The 6,202-nt window shown below is 42.3% G+C and overlaps 1 long non-coding RNA gene across 1 annotated transcript; it reads left to right on the forward strand.

Moving 5' to 3' along the window:
• The first annotated feature begins 1,869 nt into the window (after positions 1 to 1,869).
• Positions 1,870 to 4,763, forward strand: LOC119866509. The gene is made up of 3 exons (XR_005380250.1): positions 1,870 to 1,994; positions 2,137 to 2,241; positions 4,626 to 4,763. It is a non-coding gene; the product is annotated as an uncharacterized LOC119866509 (long non-coding RNA).
• Positions 4,764 to 6,202: the final 1,439 nt, after the last annotated feature.

A 6,202-nucleotide genomic window follows, 5' to 3' on the forward strand; every position in this document is an offset into this window, starting at 1 on the left:
TAAATAAAGTCGTAAAAAAAATAAAAAACTTTTGAGCAGTGCCTAATTTATATGGAATCCAATCTTAACTTGTATACAACATGTTAACAACTAAATTTTCACACCTCAGAGTGATAGGTACAAAATTTACCTATGTCCCCAAAGCTATCATTTACCCCCAGAATACTCACAGATGCACACACTTGGACAGATGCATGCAGAATACATGCTTTCCCCCATGTAATTCTACGTTTTCTTGCCATTGTCTTAAGTCACTTCTTTTAAAGGGGACCAGTGACTCAGTGTATGAGTTCTGAGGAGCTGGATGAGCAAGATGGTAAGCCAGCCTATTGGCTAGGGGACCTTCCAGGGAACAGGGGGACAATTTCCATCCATCCTCTTAATCTGACTTCCCTCCCAGAACCACTGCCAACAATTTAGAGTGTACTTGCAGATTTTTCAATATTTATACTCACCCATTTGACTGAGATATTTTTCACATGCATGTAAGATGTACTGCAATTGCTAATGGACACTGCTTTCATGCTTTATCATCAGTGTGTTCAGCAACACCTGACATCAAATAAGTGCTTGTTTAGTAATAATCTCATTTGCTAAATAAGATGAGAAATGCAAGTTCAATAGATGAAATGACTTGCCTAGGCTGGTAAGTGATGGAATCGGAAATTCATTTGGCCACATCTAAAAGGTTCTATGTGCTTCAACATAAAAGAATCATTTGGCAACAAAGAGGCTGGCACCTGGGCACAGCAGCAGGGAGAGAGCTCTTGTGGGGGATGGCATCAGAATCCTCAGCTTCTCATGCTTGGAGAATCCCCCAAGTCTGAGCTGACACTGTCTCATCATGATGGGGTTCCTGCTGGTTTTCTACTTGCTTTATCTTTTCTTTTACTAATGGACTACTTCCTGCTTATGCAGATGGGGCACCTCCTGGGCAGACTTCCTTGACCCTGGGGGCCCCTGGCAGGAAATTCATGTCCTGTCAGGCTGGTAGACCTACGGGAGAATGAGGGAGATGCCAGATGCCATTGCTTTTGCAAAGCGCAGCCCATGGAGAGGACTTTTGCTTGGATTCAGTGGGCTCTGCCCCTGCACGTGTGTGGGAGGACAGTTGTCTGCCTGGAAAAGAGGGTGTGTCATGTGTGCACAAGCAGCTCCAAGTGCCTGTGTTTGGTGCTTGCTGCTCACCTCTATGGCATCACCTTGGGTCAGAACTTCTCTTCCACTCAGGCTTCAGGTAGCAACAAAAGGGTGCACACAATGGTGAACCATCCTTTTTGCCTCTGGAATTCTGTGATTTATGCAGTTTTAAACTAGCTATACAGCAGTTAAAACAAAAGTGAACATTTATATTTATGGTTTTGCTGCCTTTGGAAGGGGATGGATCCAATGAGCTTGTTTTTTTCTTTCTTTCTCTTTTTTTTTTTTAATTCACATAAAAGAAAAACTGGATATTCCAGTAGAGGGAGGTTTTGTTTGGTTGTTACTCTTCCTCCTAATGATCAAAGTCTAGCCAATTTCCTCTTTCCTCTGAGGACCTGGTCTCCTGGAGATGCAAGCTTGGGCCTTTGCCCCATAGATTGTGGTTATGCCTTTTTTTTTTTTTTTTTAGATTTTTATTTTTATGTTATGTCTACACTCAACATGGGGCTTGAACTTACAACCCAGAGACCAAGAGTTGCATGTTCTACTGACTGAGCTAGCCACATGCCTGTTCTTTCAGTTTCTTAAAAAAGCTTGCTGAAGTGCCATGCCATTTTTGACAACTTGAGCTAGGTAAATATTTATATGTCTTCCCTGGGTTCCTAGTCAACTGAGAGCAAAGTCAGATGAGTGCCAGGAATAGTGATGGCTTTATTATGGAGAACTAGTTCTGTGCCTAATTCCCTTTTCCTTCTCCTTTGAATTGAGGAAACTTGGTCTAGCAGCCTGGGATGACCAAGTTAGAAAATCGACCAAAGTCTGGACAGTTAGGAACAAGAGTAGTGTCAGAGGTAAAATGTGCAAAGTCCTACAATGATAAGGCACAGACATGTTTTAAGAACAGAAAAAGAAAATACAACATGCTCTTTCTGCTTAATTTCTAATGTTGAATATCTGAATGTGGAGTCACTTTCTCCATTTTCAACTGGTCAGATTATTCTCTCTCAGAGAGAAAACTGCACACAAAGAAGTGGAAAACGAAACAGGCCAGGACTGAAGCAAGTTTCTTACCTCTCTAGAAACACAAGAAACAAGAAGGTAAGCATGCTTTGGTAACAACTTTGCCTATCTTCTATTTAATTTTAACTTTGTGTGTGTGCACATGTGTGTGCACGTGTGTGTGTGCATGAGAGAGAAGAGAGAGAGATTTTGTAATAAGTCAACAATAATTTGTTTTGACATAATTTGAGAATTTTTGTCTTTCAAAAGGGAAATTATAAGCATACTTCATTTTTTACAAATTGAAGGTTTATGGCAACCCTGCACGAAGCAAATTTATCAGCGGCATTTTTCCAGTAGCATTTGTTCATTTCATGTCTCTGTGTCACATTTTGGTAATGCTTACAATATTTCAAACTTTTTCATAATTATTACTATATTTCAAATGATTATATTTGTTAAGGTGGTCTGTGATCAGTGATCTTTGATATTACTATTGTGATTTTTGGGGTTTGGGGTGCCAGGAGCCACATCAACATAAGATGGTGAACATAATCGATAAATGTTGTGTTGCAACTGCTCCACCAACTGACTCTTCCCCTATCTCTTCCTCTCCTGAGGCCTCTCTCTTCCCTGAGATCCAACAATACTGCAATCAGACCAATTACTAACTTTACAATGGCCCTCAGTGTTCAAATGAAAGGAAGAATTAATTGATGTGGCAAATCTTATTGCCTCATTTTAAGAAATTGCCACAGCCACCCAACTGTCAGCCACTACTACCTTGATTGGTCCGCAGCCATCAGCATCAAGGCTAGACCCTCCACTAGCAAAAAGATCATGATTCACTGAAAGTTCAGATGATGGTTAGCATTTCTTAGCCATGAAGTATTTTTAATTAAGATATGTACATTGTTTTTTAGACATAATGCTATTGCACACTTAATAGACTATAGTATGGTATAAGCATAGCTTTTGTATACCCTGGGCAAGAAAAAAATTCATTTGACTGGCTTTACTGTGGTGGTCTGGAGCCAAACCTGCAGTATCTCCAAGGTATCTCCAAGTATCTCCAAGGGAGAAGCAATAAAGGAGTTAAGGGTGTGGACTCTGGGTTCAAATTCTATTGCTTAAAGTTACTGAAGAGTAACTATGAGAAAACAACTTTCTCTTTTTGGGTCAAAAGTTTCTCTTTTCAAAAATTCATGACTCACAGAACTGTAAGGAAAATTAAATGATTTAATGTTATAAAGTGTTTAGAATGATAATTGGCACAGAGTAAATCCTCCATCAGCTACTATTGTTGTTTTACTTTGCACTCAAATTTTGTAACACTTCTTAAAATTTACCTTTTTTTTCCCTCTCAGAATGGTTTGGTTTGAAAATTCTACTTTTTTCCCACTTTTTTAGAGAGAGAGAAAGAGACTGCGAGTGGGGAGGGGCAGAGGGGAAGGGAGAGAATCCCAACCTGACTCGTGCTGAGTGCCCTGAGATCATGGCCTGAGTAAAAATCAAGAGTCGGACACTTAACTGACTGAGCCCATAGGAGCCCCTAAAAGTTCCACTTTTATGAAGGCTGCCTATTTTTAAGGATTGATTTACTTGAGAGAGAGAGAAAGAGAAAGAGAGAGAGAGAAAGAGAGAGAGAGCATGCACAAGTTCATGAATGTATGGGGAGAGGAGGGCCAGAGGAAGAGGGAGAGAGAGAAATTCAAGCAGATTCCTCACTGAGCATTGAGCCCACACGGGGCTCAATCTCATGACCCTGAGATCATGACCCGAGTGGAAACCACAAATAGGGCACTTAACCAACTGAGCCACCCAGGTGCATTTTTAATAAATAGATATCTTTTTATATGAAGTATACTGCAAATTTTCTTGTTAAAGAATAATTAATCTCAAAGCATCGAGATTTATGGTTTTAAGATGCTTTCAATGCTCCTGAAAACAACAAAACCTAAAAGGGAAAGGGGAGAAAATGCTTCAACTTAAATGAAACAACAAATTGCCACAACTTCAAACCAGAAGTGATGGGGAACATCTGCCAGATACCTGCCTTTGGGCCATTATGAGATGAGACTGGGCATGCCAAGAGGCTACACACGTCCTGGGACTACAGGTCATACATAAAACCTCCCAACTATTGTTACCACCCAGAAGTTGCTATCATTGGATCTTAGACTAGCTACGGTCTGATCCGTGGATGGTTTAACTATGGAACCAGTTGGCCATAGTTGATCCAACTCATTTGCACAGACTCTGAAATTTGCAGAATCCTGCAAGAGGTCAAAGTTACCTTGTGTTCATTGCTGCTGATGCATTTGCTCGTAAATCCTAGTGCTCAATTTCATGGACTTCCTTTATGTGATGAAAGAAAATCCAACACATTGACTTTCTTTTTGACAGTTCACTGTAGCAGAACTCTCCCTGGTTGAGATGTGTGTTTGTAAGGGATCAGTTTAACACATTCTTTGTCTTTGCAGACAGCAGTTTCTTGGTGCTGCTCTCCTAACTGGAGATTCTTCCCTCGGACTGTGGCTTGCAGTTCCAGAGCAGAGAAGATGTTATTGTTTTCGGTGAAAGTGAATTGATGCCGCTCCGGGAGTCTGTATATTATCAAGACCACAAAGGTTCAGTGTTTCTTTCAGGAGCAGTAAATCAGATCCTTTGTGAGGTGTGCATTCAATCTCTTTCTCTTTCTTTCTTTGAAAAGTGGCCAAGCCAGGGCGATGCTTTTGGATTAAAGTGGGGAAAGATGTCTGAGTCACCAGGGCCCCCTCCTCCAGGCCTGCAGGCTTGCTGCCTCCCATTCGGCTTCCAAATGCCCACACAGCCAGTGCTGCCCCTCACACTTCCAGAATCCTTCACATCCATTCACATGTCTCTGGAACAGACTGACTTCCTGTTGCCTCATGTCCACGTTCCAGTGTTTTGGAGTTTTCTGTGCTCCACTCCACTAGGAATAAGTGAAGCCTGGTCTGGTGAGCTGGGCTATGCTGATGCTTTGCCTTGGTGCATTTCTCCCATCTCAGGCAGCATGTCTAGACCCATCCTGGCACTTTTCTTTAGGCTGGCCTCTTCCAGTGCCTTTGAAAGGCCCCACAGCAGGAGATAAATTGATGTTAATGCCAGAAGTGAAATTAACAGTGATTAACATATAATATTTTTTTTATTCAGGAGTTAATTGTGTAAATATCAGTGAATATTTTGGAGTTTGGGTGGCTGGTAACTTCAGTGGGGGCCAACATCACCATCCATTACTACAAAAGGCCATCTTGGCCTAATGGTGAAGTGGAGCGTGGATCAGAGGAGCTAGTTCTGCTGTCCTCTGCACAGGCTACTTTATCTGGAACTTCATATTTTACCTGTCATTGCATTACAGAAAGAACTTTGAAAATGAATATAGGAGACAGTGATTAACATCTTGAGGAATCTAGAAACCACACTATACGGAGACGAGTAGAACTATCTAATCCAAAAGGGCTGCTGTTGGAAGAAAGAAAAAAAAAAAAGAAGACGACTTGGGTGGAAAAAGATTGTGGTTGCCAGATGTTTCAAGAAGTACAATGTAGTAGGGAAAACAAACCGATTCTGTGTAATCACCATAGGGTAGAACTTTGATGTGTAGGTGGAAGTTGCAGGGGCCAGATTGCATTTCATTCTATTTTAACAACCTTGTGGCAGCCTCATGGGCAAGCAGTCACCATGTCACCTGAAACACCCAAGCCAAGGCTGGCTCCTCTTCTCCAGGGTCTGAGTGGTAGGCCCTGGGTCTCTTGCTTCTGAGCATGAGTGGCTCTATGGCTGTTGGAGCAAAGGGCATAGCATCTCTCCTACGGTTCAGAAGGCATGGAGGAGGGCAGCAGGACCTCGCTGTGCTCGTGGAGGGCGCCAAGCCTGACCGAGGCCTGCAGGGAATGTTTTCTCAGCTTTAAGTCTCGAGCCGATGAACCAGGCCTGGAGTTTCACCTGCCACCCCTGCCGCACTCCCAACATCTGAAGGGAAGGCTCCAGCCTCGACTCAGACAGTCCCATCTGCACCGTGAAGATAGGGCCGCAG

This window comes from Canis lupus, chromosome 28 (genome assembly GCF_011100685.1).
Source record: "Canis lupus familiaris isolate Mischka breed German Shepherd chromosome 28, alternate assembly UU_Cfam_GSD_1.0, whole genome shotgun sequence".
NCBI lineage: Eukaryota > Metazoa > Chordata > Mammalia > Carnivora > Canidae > Canis > Canis lupus.